The sequence below is a fragment of the Pavona decussata genome, unplaced genomic scaffold, assembly GCF_977016875.1.
Source record: "Pavona decussata unplaced genomic scaffold, jaPavDecu1.1 SCAFFOLD_14, whole genome shotgun sequence".
In the NCBI taxonomy this organism is placed as follows: Eukaryota; Metazoa; Cnidaria; class Anthozoa; order Scleractinia; family Agariciidae; genus Pavona; species Pavona decussata.
This window is the reverse complement of record NW_028145437.1, coordinates 1,719,585-1,737,293: the sequence shown is the minus strand read 5'-3', so window position 1 is coordinate 1,737,293 and position 17,709 is coordinate 1,719,585. Positions and strand designations below refer to the sequence as shown.

The 17,709-nt window shown below is 38.5% G+C and overlaps 3 pseudogenes; 1 reads left to right on the top strand and 2 right to left on the bottom strand.

Annotated features, from left to right (window-relative positions):
* Positions 1-611: 611 nt before the first annotated feature.
* LOC146487689 (uncharacterized) lies at positions 612-1,351 on the top strand (annotated as a pseudogene).
* Positions 1,352-1,715: 364 nt separating this feature from the next.
* LOC146487688 (uncharacterized) lies at positions 1,716-3,059 on the bottom strand (annotated as a pseudogene).
* An 11,450-nt stretch (positions 3,060-14,509) lies between these two features.
* Positions 14,510-15,447, bottom strand: LOC146487687 (uncharacterized; annotated as a pseudogene).
* Between the last annotated feature and the right edge of the window lie 2,262 nt (positions 15,448-17,709).

Sequence of the window (17,709 nt, the reverse complement as noted above, 5' to 3'; positions counted from 1 at the left end):
TGCCCTGGAGAATTCTGAACTGAACTTACAGACATTTCCAAGTTGTTGAAATGAAATTAAGGTAGCAGACTCAAAAATATTTCATATACACTTAAATAACGCATATAAGAACCTAATCATAAATTTCCGTTTAGATCTCTGTACATGAGTGCCAGTTGTAGCCTAAATTTTGAAACAGGTAATCATTGTACAACTTACATAATCAGAATTGCCTTCTAGACTGAGTGATCTGGCTAGGCATTATAATTATTATTGTGTTCTTTTAGGAAAATTAAAAAGTAGTTTAGCTTTATTTTATTGATATTTCATCGGTTTAAAAGCATAGAGAGAAATAGAATAACTTGAAATATGGTTTGTATTTGCAAGTTAAGATTGCAGACATTTAGACATGATAAATATGCTTATTTCATATAAACAATGGACAGTGCCAATTTTCCTCCAGCAACAAATTGAAAAAGATTTTTTTCTCAGGAAAACAAGAAATCACATGGCCTAATTTCACAATAGACACCAGTGAGAATCTTCTGAGGCTAACATGGACAACTTCAGGTTCTTAAATTAGCTTTTACTGTATTTTAAAATCTGCATATCTTACTTTCTCAAAATGTAGATCTAACATGGAGTGGACAGAAGATCACGACCACTCTCTTTGTCAAGAAATTCTGGCTCTAGAACCCTTCAAAGCTAAAAAGGGAAGCATTGCAAGAGGACAAATCTGGGATCAGATTGCCAATAATCTTAACTCCTTGGAACTTCCACGATTTAAAGTTACCAAGCGCTCGGTGAGAGAGCGTTACATGTTACTCATTGAAAAATTAAAAAAGAAAAAGTTAAAAGAGGAGGAGAAGGCCAGCGGTATCGAGACCAACATGAGTGATGTTGAGAAAGCTTTGGATGAAATACTGGAAAAGGAAGCTGATGCTTACAACACAAAGGAAATTGAAAAGAAAAAAGCAGATAATGCTAAAGCTGTGGAGATGCGGAATAGGGCAATGGAAAGCATGCGTTCAACACTGAGGAGAGTGATGAAGTCAAGGATGTGGAGAATGTGCGACCTAAGCCAAAAGTCACTAGGAGGAGTGGTGGGGACACAGTGTCATATCTACGTGAGAAAAATGATATGGTTCAGAAGTGGAAAACTGAAGAATTGAATTTGCACAAGCAGCGCCTGGAAGTTGAGAGTAGAAGGCACGATGAGGCTCAAAAGCAACATCAAGATATGATACAAATGATGGCCCAGCAAGTCCAGCAGCAACAGAATCAAATGCAACAGTTTCAGCAGATGTTTGTTGCCATGCAACAGCAGCAGTCAAAAATCATTTTGAAGCTTTTAGAAAAACAAACTAAGTAACGAACATGAACATATTAAATGTAGGTGTAAAAGTTCTACCCTGAGTTTTGTTCAAATTTTGAGGATTTTTTGTATGATTAAAGAGGGTTTATTTATATGTAGAGGGGGGAGGTCAGGGGCTGTGGTGATTTATAAATTTGTCTGTCTTTTGTTGGGAAGTTCCCCTCCTCCTCTACTCTCTTCTTATACTTTGCACCCTCTCAGTAAACATAGATTTTGAACCCTCCTTACACTAATTGTTGTTGTTGGTACATATCACTTGATCTGAGTACAAACACTAGAGAATAAAGTCCAATACTTTAACAGTTTATTGGCAGGTACACAATGTTACATCTTGTTTATTAGTTGTGTATTTTTACATCAATTAATTATTCAATTCGATTTTGGGTACAATTAATTTAAGTTGTCCAGAAAAATAATCCTGAAGCGTTGGTGGAACAACGTCAAAGAAATCTGAAGTGAAATTGCCATACAAGGAAGTCATGGCATTCCTTAAAATCCCACATACAATGTACATTTTTCCCACTGCACTCAATGATATCTTTTGAGTTTTCTTAAAGTCAACAAATTTAAATAATTAATAATGTCCCCAAAAAGCCACTCTACTTAAATGCGGACACTACTCATAGCCTTGTTGAACTCTTCCATCTGTGGAGTTATACCTGCAGCACGATATGGCACGACAAGGTGAACTCTTAATGGGTAAGCAGGGTCACCATATAAGGCCATGGGGTTACCAGTTGGTGAAAAGGCATGGTTTTCAAGGTCTCGCAGAAGGCCAGAGTCAGCTAGCATTCCAGCATCATGTCTGCGGCCCTCTGGAAGAAAAAGAACATATTGATTGAATTTTATTTTCTTAATTTCCAAAAATTGTATCTCTTATTTATACTACTTTATATCTTTCACACGTAAAACTTACTCCATCTATCTGTCCTTCTGTTTGGCTTTACAGTTTGACAGGTGGTTATAACTTGAGTAGAACTGAAAAGAAATAATTTCCATTACCTACTGGCCCATACAGGTTGGCTATCATACCACAAGGCAATGCAACACACTGGTATTTCAATCCGTGGACTCATTTGTGTCCGTTGTATACAATTCCCTGGTTTTCTTGAGGTCGGCAAATGGGTCTTACTGTACCATCTATAAAGCCAAAGCAATTCGGCAGGGCACTTCCTTTCCTCTGTATAGCGTCAGCATATGTCTGAAGTAGAGCAGGGGCCATTAGGGTGTTGTTCCATGCCATCAGACGGTGATGGTGTAAACTATAGACAGTTTCCATGACGTGATTGGTGATCATACAAATTTCAGGAACTGGGCGGCCAAAACGATGGATTAGATCACTGTACCTACAAGGGTACGCTAATCTTCTTAACAGAAGGCAAAGGCCTTCAATTCCGTCGCATACAGTCCCCTGTTCACATGTATAAGAGTCAGGCAACCCCATTACCTCTGCGAGAATAGGTATGTCCCTTTTTCGAAAACGAAATTCTGCCAGGCACTCACTTTCGTGGAGTCCATCCATGCTCATAATTCTGATAGGGAAAATCGGGATTCTTTGAACTGTTAGCATCAAACAACAGTAAAAATTCATCTTCTGAAATGTCTCCATCATCGAAACTTGCGAGTAATAATTCACGAGCCTTTCTAAAGGTAGCCATTACACTTTCTTAACTTCGATAGAAATAAGTAAATAAATAAAAAGGCTTCACAACAGCCCGCCGTCGCGCCCGTGAACTTAAGCCTAATTTTCCCGCCGCTGCAACGGCAACCTCTCCCAAAGCCTCCTCGACCAAGTCCGCCGTCGCAGACACCCGCCGTGGTCGGATCTTAAGCTCTCTATTATATCCTGGCGACGGTAGGAGAATTAATTCCTTCCTCGGCAGTTGCACTGGCTCCTTTGCTTTGCCAGACTTCCCTTTCCCTTTTCCTGTGTATCCGTAGTTTGTTCGAGGATTGTATCGAACTCGGTCTGTTGAGGAAGACCTGGAAGACGACGGTGCTGCATGCAGCGAGGAGCCCCTCGTTACAGGACCGCGAGGTGTTTGAAACCTCAGTTCATTTTCTACAGAAGTTTGGATACTGGATCTTTCGGCTGTCACTGTAGAATCTCCTTGCAAAGCTGTATAAACAATTCTTACTATCGACGCTAATCTGTCCTCGTTAAATTCAGAAGCGTTCGACCCTGCCATTTTTTAGATGCTAAGATGTCACTTTGGCGCCTGTGCGTCAACACAAGACGCAAATAAAAATTCAGCGGTTCTAACATCCAGGGGTGTTAACATAATAATATGTTAACACCGTGATATATTATATCACTTGGTACTTCATACAAGCCTATCATAATTTCAATGTATATGCGAATCTTGATATACATATATGAGAATCTTGACACGTGTAATTTATCTGCAATTTTGGATTTAAAAAAATTGGTCCATTGCATATCTTGATGTAGGTATGCGAACCATGATATGAATATGCGAAGTTTGGTGTCCATATTCGAAATTTGGTGAATATATTATTACACTTGATGTACTCTTGATATGTGTATTTAAATCGTGTTGCAGACATATGCAAATCTCAACATATGCATACTAATCTTAACATTGATATATGAAACTTGATGTAAATAAATAAATCTTGACATTGATATATGAAACTTGATGTAAATAAATAAATCTTGACATTGATATGTGAAACTTGATGCAAATAAATAAATCTTGATAATTTGTCCCTTTTGGACAAGCGTAGGTTATTCAGTGATAGTAGTCACGTTTGCTTTGCTATTTAAATTCATGTAGAACTTATTCCAAAATGGTGGCTAATTTATTATAAAATAACCCTCGCTAAAGTGACTATCCACTTGTACTAATGCCAATTTTCTTTTGTGGATTTTTTTGTCATAATGTTATTCATTTGGCCCGTATCTCGCTCTGCTAAACTAATAAAGAAAGAAAGGAAGAGAGATAATATGTGACATTGCTGGCAGAATTTGAACCTGCAATGCTTATAATGTATTCATCCATATCACCCTTATCAACCAAGCCACTCTTACGTTGGATGTTTTTATGAGAGAATTTTAAAATTATTAAGCAGTGGCCAGTCAGAAATCGTCTCTCATGGTAACTTAAAGTATTTTCATTAAAAACTTTTAACAGTCGGCATAGTAAATGGTCTCTCACATTAGCTAGTGAAAAGTATTTCAAAAAGAAATCCTCACAACTCAGTTACCCCAATGTACATCTTAAATGGTTCATTTATTTCACACTATTTACACAACATTATAGCAATGCTTCATTTGAGAACATTTCTTTTCACCAGTACAAAGCAGAAAAAAAATAAGATAAAAATCTCGTATGAGGGAAACTACTCTCTGAAATCATCTTCCAAGATCACAGTGAAGATTTTTGAAAATAAGAAATTCAAAGAAATCAGTAGAACCCAAGCTGACTTACTGTAGTTGAGAACCTTAATGGTGCTAATGTAAAAGACGGCTTAAAACTGCTCTTTTTATACGCGCTTTTTAGGTTCATGTAATGATTTTTGGTGTTTTATAATCTATTTTAAATTATTTTTAACTAATTTTAACTTTGACTTTGTAAATAGCACCTTGTGACCCATGGGAAAGGGCGCTCTATAAATGTCTTATTATTATTACTAGCTGATTTCTAAGACAACTGTTTGAAACTGAACCACAGCCTTCAATATTTGTTTGGTCTAATGTAACAGATTTTATATTAATACTAGTGAGTAATGCATCATCTGTCACACGAACTGAAACTAAAAAAGTAAACAATAATCGACTCGGACTGCATTCAAAGCATTAACCTTGTGCTGAGTGGCATAATAGCCACTTCCAAATTCATAACAAGCTTCTTTTCTTTTATGTGAGTTTATTAGCTCTTTTGGCTTCATTTTTGAAAATTCTTAAAAAAATTTATGCATCTTAACAACACAACGGCAGCTAATCAACATGCAAATAAAAGAATAATAAATTGGTCGCCATATTGGAATAAGGTCTATAGTTAAAAACAAGTAAATTCTCTCAGACTATCAGAATAACACAAGTATGTAGAGCAAGTTCGATTTTTGGTTTTAAGTAGCATTTGATAAATTTACCAGACAAGGGCTTATGTATTTATGCTAAATTGCACGAGAAAAATCATATGATTACTTTTTAAATAAATAATGTTCAGGGAAAACTTCAATGAAGCTTATCAAATTGATGTAAAAGCTACTCATGGAAAGTGTTTAACAAAACTAATGTATTCAAACACTGCATTTACATGTAATAATAATATCATGTTTTCAGTCAAAACAATAGGTTTCTTAAAGTGTATATAACATAAACTCCTAACTTTAAATTGGGTTAAATTTAAAATTAAAGTTAAATTTAAATTTTCTCCATGTCTTTTCGCCGCCACACCAAACCTATTTTCTCCTTTTTTTGTGTCCTGGAGACTGAGTACTGAGTGACATCAACTGGTTTCATTCACGGAATTTGCAGTAATTTTCTGTGCATAGCGCTTAAGTTTTCGTACATTTTTTTTCTGATTTTCAAGCTTCTTGATATGATTAAGCAAATGTCTAGTATTTCAGAAAGTAAAGAAACGTTTACTTCTATGGAAAGCATCGATGAAAGAGAAGATTTAGACGTGGAATGGCGATTATAGAGACCAAAATTACGCAATATCAAGATGAGCCGGTTGCTGTCATTCTGCACAAGGAAGACATACAGTGATATGGCGATGAAGAAACAGACATAGACGGCTTGACTCAAGCTGATTTGGAGAAGAGAAACGAAGGAACTGTGCCTCTGGATTCCTAGTAACTACAATAATTGTTCTTGCATAGTGTTATCTTTCCTCCCTAGGTATTATTATTCATAAGATGTAGATAAGGTATGGGGAATCGCTCTGGCCTGGGACTAGCCCAGACCAGACGAAGGTAAATGTGGCAAGGCAAGGTTCAACCCAACTGACTCGAAGGGAGGGAAGGGTGGGCACCCAAACATGATTTGAGCTTACGGCCTCAAATTGAGTGACAGAGTGTGACACAATGCAATCTTTTATATAGCATATTCAAATAATCCCAAGGGAGTTAATTACAAATGCAAACTAAGTTTGCATAGTGTAATATTTCCTCCCTAGGTATTATTATTCATAAGGTGTAGATAATTAAGGTATGGGGAATCACTCTGGCCTTCCCCTAGCCTACCTCCATACTTTAACCCAAAGTAACACACCAACGGTACGGGCCAACAAATGTTTATTCCAGTCCTTACCATTAACTACAAACTTGGCCCACACACAAACACTACTGTTTCCCAATCCTTACTTAACATAACCAAAATAAAAATATTTCTTACACAAAATCCTATAATAGAGAAGTCCAAGATGTTAACTTTATTTCGTATTCAGTCTCTAATCCGTTCTTCCAGGGGATGGCCTTTTAGAATATTTTCCACGCACCAACATTCTGATGCAGGCCGCCAACCAAAAAATTATCGTGGCCTCTTAATCGTAAATTCTGAAGAACTAGAGATACACGGGACGAAATTACATCTTTCCAATCAGACAGTGCTGCTAGCCCCTCCAGATCAAGAACCCCAGAAATATTCACCCACTTGAACGACCGTCGCAGTTCAATTTCAAGTGCACGATTTCGAAACTCCATCCATGGGTCTGAACGTGAAACATTCCCATTTGTATCAAGCGGGATTATCCTTTCCTTATGTCCCACATACTAACGAGGTGAAGAAAAAATAGAGTTTAAACAGGGATCATGCAACACGAAAAATGGAAGAGCACCAAACCAGAGCTAAACCAGCGACTACAAGAAAGCAAATCCCGGGGTTCCCGATCAGGAGGGAGCAACTTCAACACGTCTGAAACAGAACGTCTGGTGGTCACCGAGAGGTATGGTAAACCAACAGGAGTCACTCACCCCGACCAAGAAAAGGGTAAAACGAACCTATACCCAACCGAAAAGGGCTACAAAGTGCAAGGGAAAATAGCTAAATGAAATTAAATAAAACGCGAATGACATACCGGGGATTAGCAACCAATGCACTATTTACAAATAGATTTACTTGAGAATCGAGACAATTCATCACACAAATTAGAACTAAGGTAACTGAAAGAAAAACTAAAGTAAGAAAAAACTACGCGAACACTAGCCGAATCAGCCCATCTCCAATTGGTAGAACAATACCTCCTACTCACAATTTAAAGCTAAATTTCACAAATTATTGGTCATCATCGAGGAGGTTGAATAAACGATTATTATTATTATGTTTATATTACAATTATTATATTGTTAATTTAATCTATTGGCGTTAGAAAATTACAAAATTAGACCATTAACGTTGAAGCGTAAATAAAGATAAAACATAAGGACGAAAGAACCACATATAACCCGCAATAACACCGCTAAAAATAAGAAACTGTGAAGACCATGATAAGTCTCACAAAAAGATGACCCCTATACAGGTATCTGCGGACGCTTAAGATCCTAAACGACATCAACAAGACAAAAACCGGCCCTATTAGGCAACAGCAAAGCATCAATAGTTACGGCCACTTGAGGCAAACCCCAGTGGGAGCTAAGTACAAGAGGCAATTAGAACTAAACAAATATCACCGAACCAGAACCTTACAAGCAAATTCATAAACACCTCTCATGGCTTTCGGCATTTCAACAAACAAATTCAAAACAATCCAAGACACTGCGTTTCGGTAAATCACAGCATAACACAAGAAAAAAGGAGTTTTGACGCAAAGACTTGTCAGAACAATTCTCAATAAAAGGTATAAAAAGTTATTTTTAATTTTTTCAATAACACGCCAGGCAGCAATACACATCACAGGTAAGTTTAACAAGTGCAAAAAATCTCGCCACTACGACAAAAACCACAAGCAAAAATATTCGCAACCATAGTCAATATCAACCTTTACTTATTTAAAAAGCAATTACCACGCCGCCACAAACGACACCCCACAGGCAAGGCTAGTGAACACGTGAAAATACTTCGGCCACTTCAGGCAAAACCACACAGGCAAAAAATCTCACAATTCCCAACGCCGCCACAGGCAACACCACACAGGCAAATAAAAAACCACACAGGAAAATACTGCCGCCACTACAGGCAAAAAACCACACAGGCAATTCACGCAATTTCCAACGCCGCCTCAGGCAACACCACACAGGCAAATTTTACCCCACAGGTAATACTGCTACCACTTCAGGCAAAACCACACAGGCAAACGATTACCATGCCGCCACAAATGACACCACACAGGCAAGGCTAATGAACAGGTGAAAATACTTCAACCACTTCAGGCAAAACCACACAGGCAAAAAATCTCACAATTCCCGACGCCGACACAGGTAACACCACACAGGCAAATAAAAACCCACACAGGTAAAAACTGCCGCCACTTCAGGCAAAAAAACCACACAGGCAATTCACGCAATTTCCAACGCCGCCTCAGGCAACACCACACAGGCAAATTTTACCCCACAGGTAATACTGCTACCACTTCAGGCAAAAACACACAGGTAATTTAAGTAATTTCCAACGCCGCCCCAGGGGATGATACGGCACATAAGCAAACTTTACCCCACAGGTAAGACTAGCCGACTAGAAACTATCCCGCCAGACAGTCAAACAAATTCACCTTACTGTTCATGCAAAAATGAACAAGCACAACTTGGGGTATCTCGCCACTACATGCAAACTAAGAACAAACACGAGGAATTTAACTAGTCTGCGGCACAAAACAAGCTTAAGCTCGGAAAAGACTAAACGAAGGTGAGAACTTAATGTAACCTATCCTGAACTTGACCAGCGTCAAGTTGTTGCGCTTCCACCGCTGGGACAACTGCTGGGACGACTCCTGGAACGACTGCCGGAGCAACCGCCGAGGCAACCTCTTGAGGAGGGTTCACAACTTGTTGAACAACTTCAAGTTGGACAGCTTGAGGTACTTGTTCGGCATCAGCCATGAGGTCAGTTGGGTAGAACCTTGAACACGCCTCGCTAAACATGATTTGAGCTCGCGGCCTCAAGTTGAGTGACAGAGTGTGACACAATGCAATCTATTATATAGCATATTCAAATAATCCCAAGGGAGTTAATTACCAATGCAAACTAAGTTTGCATATAATTATTATATGCATGACACTGTTTCTGTTACGCTAGGAGAAGCTTTGTTTGTAACACTGTCCTTCCTTGTTGTCATATTTTATCTTCTGAGTTGTCGCTGCAATCATTGCAACGCCGCTGCCGAGAAGTCACTAGTACGTCCAGAAAAAATGGTTTTCGATGGTTCTATCGAACACATTGAATGCATCACACAACATGAGGACTACTGCGCTATTACGAACAGCACAGTTCTCTCTCAAGTGACCCCTTTGTTGCAAAACAAGCAAGAAGGCACTTACCCCTGCCGCATCGGAGTGTCAGAAAATGGGTAATGGTTTCACGAATTTAAAAAATTAATCATGGAATCTTATTGCCTACTAAACTAGCCCAGATTATCTACTCGAACTGGTACACTGGTGAAACCGCGGCCCGCACGTGTTTTGCCTCAGTTGCCTCCGTGGAAACTTCCAAAAACTTGCTCTTTCACCGTGAAACATTGTTTCCTCAGTGTACATAATTTTGCCTTAAGTCTCCTCAGTATCATTCTAAGATTCTTTCGGTCAATTCCCTAGTCTTAAAAAGTGTCTCATTGAAAAGTTAACACTGGATGCAAACACCTTCTCTCTTACCCATACAGCTTCTGTAATTCTGTGGCTTGCATACTGCGTGTTATGTACCATAACAAAGTGGAACTCGGAGCTGTGTTTTGTTATTGGAGAGAGGAGGGAGGTTTTGAAGGTCTAAATTTTCCACCATTAACACTGCAAAAAGTATCAAAATAGTGGGAACAACTGACCATTTTGTCTTTAGGTTTATTCATGCCTTTGCATAGAGATGGACTACTTAATGACCGCGTGGCTACTTGAGCTGGGACAATACCATACACTGTACCACTCCGTGCCTGTGTTTATCACAGCATTGGGACAAGATAGCAGAGTCAACAGTCAAGAGGGTATGCTACTTCTCTGGAAAGTGACATCTACAAGAAGGACTATAGATTTATTCACAAACTTCATTGTCGGTTCAATTTCATGATGCTTCGTGCAATATAAGAAACTTGCATGTCCTCAGACAAAAAAAATTCACTATTGTCACTGTATATGTTCACTTTAAAATTCAACTTCATGCTTTAATGATTATCAACGGTAACATTCAATTTCTTCGAGGGAAACCCTAAGAATAGGAAGATGTGTTGCTCTTGCAATAAGGATGTCGCTTGCACTTGTATAAATATAGAGATGACCTCGGAATTGAGGCAGTTTCCACAAGTTTAGCCTGTGAACAGGCTCCCAAGTGGGGTCTAGGGCGTAGACAAAAATCGAGCTCAGAGAGGAGGGAGAGAAAGAAAGTGAGGGAGCCTGTGGACATTCTTTTGATGCCGCCATTCCACCCCCTTGCAATTAACCTGTGAGTAATATGTCAACAAAGTAATTTTATGCCAAGCATTCCACTCGAATGAGTCGGAATATAAATAACATTTGGCAATAACATTATTTATTGGGGAAATCCAGCGAGAATGAAAGCGAATACATTTGTTGATTCTGCGAAAAAATTCTTAAGATGTAACAAAATGTAAACGCAAAAGAGTGCCGGTAGTTTCCTTTTTCAACTCTTTAGAAACAATAAATTGCTTTTTAGTCCTGGGCAACAAACTCCAAAAGATTTGCCGACCGTACGATCGCTGATGATAAATTATCTTCAGCGAAGACTTATTCATCTCCAGTGCCGATTGCAAACGCTTTGAGGCCTAAGCTAAATAGCTCCTTAACCTTGTCTTTCATTATAAGCACCAACGGCGCAACAATTACAACCGTAGAACACTCAAAGTTCCACTTTTCTTTTAACATCCAAGGAAGCAACTGGAAGATCAAACTCTTGTCGAAACCAGGTATGTTGAAACAAAAGGCAAGATTCGTTTACAAGTATTTTTCTTTGTTGTAAAGCTGACTGTCTTTCGGCGAAGTTGACTTCTGATAACGTTGTCTGTATCATCTTGTGAGGGTATCCGCACGTTATGAGGCGTGATTTAAAATTGGAGATATATATCCTTCGAACGTTGTGTCAGAAGAGTTTGTTCTCAGTAGTCTGAGTGGTTTGCCAGTAATAAAACCTCTTTTCACACCCAGTGGATGGCTCGAGGTATAATGTGTATACTGAAAGGTTTCAGTAGGCTTGCAATGCGTACAGATGTCAAGGATCAATTCATTACTGAAACGTTCTCCTTTAAAAATAATTGTGTCGAGAAAGCTTGTCTCGTTCTCTGAAATTTCGGCCGTAAATTTAATTGTAGTACGGAAGTTGTTAGCTTTTCCTTTTTGTCAATGTCCCACCATGAGAAAATGTCATGAATAAAACATTTCCATTCTATTGGTTTTGTTTTGCTTTGACTTGTCATGTTTGTTTCAATATCGACCATAAAGATGTTTGCAAATGCAACTGCCATTTTTGTACCCATTGCAGTTCCATGGGTCTAAATATAATTGTTTCCAACAAATTGGACTGAATTTTCCTGAAGGATAAGTTTAAGCATTTCTTTGAGGTATTGTGATGGTATAGGTTTATTGCCGTGGAATGCCTTGTATGCTTTGCATACTTTTGTAATTCCCTCCTCCTGTAGTATATTTGTATACAAGCTTGTTACATCCATTGGTACTAAGATAGTATCTTGAGAGACCTTTGTCTTTTCTATGAAGTTTACGAAATCCGTTTTATCTTTTAAATACGATTTCTGTTTTTGTGCGATGGGCTGAAGTGATTTGTCCACAAAAAATGATAATCTTTCTGTAGGGCCTTCACAGCCCGAAATTATCCAGTCTTCCGACCGGGTTTGGTTTGTGGATCTTAGTAAGGGTGTAAAATATTGGTATTCTTGGCAGATCTCGCGTTTGAGAAAACCATTTCTTTGTCATGTCATCAATAAAGTTATTTTGATGCAATTGTGCGACAAGCTCGAGAACTCTTTGTGATGTTTCCACTGTCATGGCATTTCGGAGAGGTTTATTATGTTCTCTGTTGTTGAATTGAATTTGAGCTTTTTGTATTTAATCACACTTATTCATGATGACAGTTGTGCCTTTGTCTGCCTTTTTTAAAACGATGTTAGTGTTCTTTTTCAGCTCTGTGAGAGCTTTATATTCGTTGTGAGACAGGTTGTTTTTTACGTTTGATTGGTTTAATCTCTGCAAGTTGGATTTTCACACTTTCCAAGTAGCTTTTTTAGGGCAACTGATTTTTGAACCGGTGGCTTCCAGTCTGATTTGACATGAAATGGATGCGGTTTTTTATTTTCTTTGTGAAATATGTATTTCAGGCGCATACATATTACGAAATGTTCAAAGTCTAACAAGAGTTGGCCTCTAATGTAACTCTCGTCTGTCACCGGTGTCGGGACAAATTAGAGCCCTTTAGAAATAACTCTGACTTTGCTGTCGCTAAGTTGTTGGTTTAAAAAATTCCTTATGAATTTCTCGGCTTTTTCTGTCTCAATCTGTTTTTTTTTCTGCGCTCTTTGCGCTTGTTATTTGTTTTTTACCCTTTTTTATTTTGAACCCCCGTTGTGGTGGTTAGGTTTTTAGAGGTAAGACCGTTTTTTTAATTGTGTGGTTTCACATCAGTGATGGGGCCTGTCGGGCCTAATGACAGGCCTTACCTTATCTTTTCCTGTTTACTCGGTGAATATTATGTTAGATACATAATTAGCCTACTGATTAAAGAGGGTCCTGAAGGGCTAAATGGTAACTGGTATATATTGGCCTGTTTTCGCAGAACAATGTATGCTAAATAGTCATAATCATCATCATCATCATCATCATCATTCTTATTAGTAACATTATAATTAGTAGTATTAACATTCTAATATTCCAGTCTATGACCATCCGTTTGACCAACAGGGCAGGGCCTTAACACCAATTATAATCCAGCAATGCATTACATAAGCAGCTATAATTATTGATAGTATGTAAGACATTTATGTTCACTGTTGAATACAGTTGTTGGAATTGTATAAATAGAAATTTAAGGTAAATTTGTGTTGCACTTTAAAATGAATTCAGGTTGAAATGAATTCAAACTAGTTTATTTTTGTGTTTTCTTTGTTGCATATACATTACCTTAATCTCTTACGCAAATAAAATACAAATCAAACTAGTTTAAAATCTTTTTAACCTCAAAGTCATTTTAAAAACTACAACATACACTAATCCAGTCACACACCCCAAATCTACTTGAGCTATTTTTGGTTATATTTGGGCTCCTTATTTATATTGGGCATGATTTTTAGTCCAAGAAAAACAAAGAAAGAATGGAAGGAGTTAACAAAAGGGATTTTCTATGGCTGGGTTATTTGGATGTTACCTTCATGTTATGTAATATGCGAGGGTACCTCTGAGTTAAGATTAAACTGCATTATTGATACAGCAAGACGGTTAGTTAATTTTAGGAAACACTGACCTCTTCCTATCTTGGGAATGTAATTTTTTTACTTCTTCTTTGGGTATTAATTTTATATTGCCACTTGCGTTGAGTAATGATAATAATAAACAAATGTTAACAAGATTCTACACCCAGTTTAAAACACATTGCATTAAACTCAGCAAGAATATTTTTTCAACGTTGAAAAGATTTTTCCATTCTACCAGGTACGTGTCAATGCAAAAAAAAAAAAAGGTACGTGTCAATGTATCAGAATGTATGAGTCCAGATGACGATGTACTACAGTCCACACATCTTACGTTGCCATGTTGTTGTTAAACCAACTTGTAAATTCTTCACGCATTTCCTTGGCTACTCTTGTGGAATTCCTTGATGAAGAAGATTTAAGGTCCAGAAATGATTCTCTGGGAGAAAAATCTCTCCATCTTCCTGGAATAAACTCGCCTGTTTCAAGGTCAGTACAAATGTTTGCAGCTTACATCCGCTGTAAACCAATTGTGAAGTACTAGTAATGCTAATGTATTTATATTGACTTTTTCTGGACTTTTCAGGAAGGGTAATCGAAGACAACGCCATCTATTTCACAACATGGCTAAAATATTTTCAGAGATCCTTCTACCCTTAAAATGCGATAATTGGAATTTCTCTGTTTTGCTGTCAATTTTTTTCTGTGGGTAAGGCCTACACATGTACTTAGTTAATCCAAAGGCATCCTCCCCTGTTAGAACAAAGAGCACAGGTACACTGCGACCTGGCAAAGGTTGTGGCGGTGGAATATGGAGCGGATTAGTGGGGTCATCGAGTGCTTCTTTTAAATTGCACCTTGCCCATGCATGTCCATCTGGGTTCCTCCTATTTGTTCCAATGAGATCATAAAGCCACTCATAGTCTGGTCCAGAAACCACCAGGGCAATTATGCTGTCATTGCCTTTATAATCATGATAATGGGATCCTGAACATGCTGGCTCTTTGGATTACAATTCTTTTCCCATTGATTGCCCCGATGTTATTGGGAATATTCTATCTAGAAAGGAACAATTCAGCAATTTCACACCACGTCCTTTCACTGTTTGGCGTTTTGAGATACTCTTCCTTTAAGGCTTTGAGGATAGCTGTGCAAACTGCCATAACAATTCCTCCAATCGTTGTTTTCCGAATTCGAAATTGGAATGACAATGAATAAAAACTTTGTCCAGTTGCTAGGAGCCTGAGTGTTAACACTGAACGTTCACCAGGAGGAATTGATATTGGCATGTGAGTATCTTGTCTCTGCACTGAAGGGCTGATGATACTTAAGAACTCGATGAATTTACTATGAGGCATTCTCATGTATTGTGCAAATCCACCAGCATCCTCTGTAGCCAGTTCGTTAATAGCCCCCCTTTCTTCTCTTCTTGATACCCACTCTCATGTCCAGTATCCTATTGACGTGCTCATGTTCTTCGTCATCTAACAGCATCATTAACAGAACTAAAAGCCTCTTTTTCTTTGACCCTCCCTGTATTGGCTGGTCCGTCATATTGAATTCACATTCCACCTCACCCAAAATCATTGCATGTCAAGCAAAAAAAGGGTCTTGTCAGGTGACTTATTTTGGCAGCAGTACACATGGAGCAACTTGTCACCACAACGTGTCGCAGCAACTTGTCACACGTGTCACAGTGACTTGTCGCATAGTGTGTCCAGACCTATAAACTTACAAGAAACATGTTTGCGCTGTGGACTGCGAAAAAGTTCTCCTAATTTCTGATTACAAACCACTTGAATCATTGTTCTTCACAAAAGAGTAGAACGACTCTGGATACCACAACTGTTGTCCATCATCTGTTCCAGGTTTAGTGTCATTAAGCAACAACTTTGGTTTTGTCTTGATGTTGTCTCCTTTAATTGTTAAAGTGTAGTATTCGTAAAAGAACCCATGGCACAATGACGGCTTAGACTAGGCTTGAATGTTGGCTTCTTGTCACTTCTTTGGCTTCTTTTGCAGAGGTGCTTGGAAATATGAAGGAATAGTTTTGCTGCTACTTATCGAAATCCCATGAATCTTTGTTTTGTGTGCTTTACTTTCAACATGTTGCTTGGCATTTGCAAAAGGATTTCTTTGACCACTCAATGATATATTGGTATTGCTGCACACACGGCAAAATGCTCCTTTGTGTGTGAAGAAGAACGCACGGAAATGCTTGATCGATTTTGCGGAAATATGCTGTAGTGGAAGTTGAGTAATCCTGTTCAGGACTCTTGGGAAAACAAAATTAATTAGTTTCCTGAGGGACCATACATTAAGTGCTTTGTTATATATTTAGACTTTCCCTTCAACAATCACGGCAAACAAACAAACAACGGAGAGGGCAAGAACTTTGGAATTGTATCCTGGTCGGGATACATTTGTATTTGATAAGGGGCACGTGACCAAGAATGAAGCAATCACAATGCTCGTTGATTTGAGTGTAGTGATTGTAAGAGATACCATTTCTGACTTCATTCTTCTGTTTGTTTTCATGTTACATGGTTATGTAAAAGTTGATACACTTAGTCTTGTCTCCTATTGTCCTTGGCTTCTGTAATTCAGAAATAAAATACAGTGGTTAATCGTTGTAAGATTGTGTGTCCCAACTGCTTATGGGGGGGTTCAACTGTACATAAGGAACAAGCAAGAGATTAAGGTCGAAGATCAATGTGTAGTGGGTTTTGTAAGCTACTCAGGAAACATCAGGACTCTCGTGTAAACAAAATCAATTAGTCTTCAGAGGGAGCACACATTAAGTGCTTAGTTATATATTTAGACTATCCCTTCAACAATCACAGCAAACAAACAAACAAACAAACATCGGAGAGAGCAACAACTTAGGAATTGTATCCTGGTCGGGATACATTTGTATTTGATCAGGGGCACGTGACCAAGAATGAATCAATCACACTGCTCGTTTTGTTAAGTCTAGTGATTACAAGACATACCATTTCTGACTTCATTCTTCTGTTCCCTATTGTGCTCAGGTTCTGTAACTCAGAAATAAAATGCAGCGCTTTATTGTTGTAAGATTGTGTCCCAACCGTTTATGGGAGGTTCAGGTGTACATAAGGAACTAACAAGAGATTAAGATTGAAGATCGATGTGTACTGGGTTTTGTAAGCTACTCAGGAAACATCAGGCGAAGTTTCAGGAAACATCAGGACTTTCAGGAAAACAAAATTAATTTGTTTCCTGAGGGACCATACGTTAAGTGCTTTGTTATGTAGTTAGACTTTCCCTTCAATATCACAGCCACGAGTGATTGTTTTTGGTCTCGTTTTTTGTACTCGGGTGGCACGAGTAAACTTTTCAGTCGCGTTATCAGACTTTTCACATTCTTTGTACTCGGGCTGTGAGGCGCTGAGTTAAGTAATCGGGAAAGTGGAGGGGAGGGTCCTAAACTCCCTCATTTTGTTTTTTTCGCTTCCTTAGCTCCCCCTCCCTTTCCTCGATGTATTCTGCGAGTCACTATTCTTTCGAATCAAAACGAAAAAAGGGTCTTGTCAGGTGACTTATTTTGGCAGCAGTACACATGGATGGACTTGTCACCACAACGTGTCACAGCAACTTGTCACACGTGTCACAGTGGCTTGTCGCATAGTGTGTCCAGACCTATAAACTTACAAGAAACATGTTTGCGTTGTGGACTGCGAAAAAGTTCTCCTAATTTCTGATTACAAACCACTTGAATCATTGTTCTTCACAAAAGAGTAGAACGACTCTGGATACCACAACTGTTGTCCGTCATCTGTTCCAGGTTTAGTGTCA